General features: G+C 49.7%; 1 pseudogene; it reads right to left on the bottom strand.

Annotated features, from left to right (window-relative positions):
• Window positions 1–404: 404 nt before the first annotated feature.
• LOC102856124 lies at window positions 405–719 on the bottom strand (annotated as a pseudogene).
• Window positions 720–1,184: the final 465 nt, after the last annotated feature.

The raw sequence follows: 1,184 nt of genomic DNA, 5'->3' as shown, positions 1-1,184 counted from the left end.
TAATTAATAAATATTAGAATAAAACGGGAAATTAACAACTTTCCCCCCCCCCAGTGAGCAGCCTAATAGCTTTATTTGAGGCGTAAAGCATGTCCTGGTGTTGACTTTTAAGGGTCTTGTTTAGCGCCCCCCTCTATCACAGTGTCCTGGGGAATGAATCAAAATGGGTGCATCTTGGAAAGAAAATGATGGCTTACTGGGAAGTTGAAATGAAAGAGAAGGACTTACTCAAATTATTATACTGGCAACTCGAGGCATGGAGGGGCTCACCCTAAAATAGGTGGGAGGGCGGATCTGGCAGTGGTGACACAGCAGGGGCTTGGGACCAAGGGCTCCTCACCTTCCTCCCAGGATTCCCAATTCAGCCACCCTACTCCCGTGAGGAATTTGAGGAAAGACCGGGCCTATGTCACGGACACAGCTACTTGTTCGATGAAACTGGCCAGGTTTATGTCCCGCTTGGAAAGTACTGCACACTCATGGGTGCTCAGGGTGATATGGACCTTGTTGCACACGTTAAACCATTCGGGATGGTGGTCGAGTTTCTCAGCCTGCAGGGCCACCCTTGTCATGAACCCAAAGGCCTTATTGAAGTCTTTGAAATGAAACTACTTAAAGATAGCATCACGGCCTTCCACCTCACTCCAGCCCACAGCTCTCAAGTTCAGCAGCAGCTGGTCCCACTCTTCAGCACTTAGCCTGTGTGCTTGGCCAGCCATGTCCGAGCGGGGCTACAGCGAGCAGGAGGTGGCCGGCGGGTGAGCCAGGCCCACCGAAATGAACAACTTTAAAAAAAAATAATTTTAAGGGGCGTTCTGGTGGCCTAGTGGCAAGAAGCTGCAACTACTATCCCAGAGACACACAGTTCGAATCCACCAGATGCTCTGCCGGGGAAGGAGGGACAATCTTCTCCTGCACCAGTCAGATCTGATTTGACGATACACTCACACAAAAATAATAAAATAGGGGGGACCAGAAGATGGCAGAGGTGGAGAGGACAGTGTGAAGAGCCAGAGGGATAGCAACCTGCCTAGAGAGGATACCAGAGAGTACTTTACGCTCCACAGAGACTGACCATCACAGCGTGATGCGAACAGTAGGATTTTGAATCAGAACTTTTGCTAATACATTATTTTAGAAGCTTTAAAAACCGGAGCCCTGCCTGCCTGCCTTGCAGCGGTCCC

Source organism: Elephantulus edwardii, unplaced genomic scaffold (genome assembly GCF_000299155.1).
Source record: "Elephantulus edwardii isolate Elephantulus edwardi_28Jun2011 unplaced genomic scaffold, EleEdw1.0 scaffold00210, whole genome shotgun sequence".
Classification (NCBI taxonomy): Eukaryota; Metazoa; Chordata; class Mammalia; order Macroscelidea; family Macroscelididae; genus Elephantulus; species Elephantulus edwardii.
Note: the sequence above shows the minus strand (reverse complement) of the source record. Positions and strands in the feature narration are given on the sequence as shown.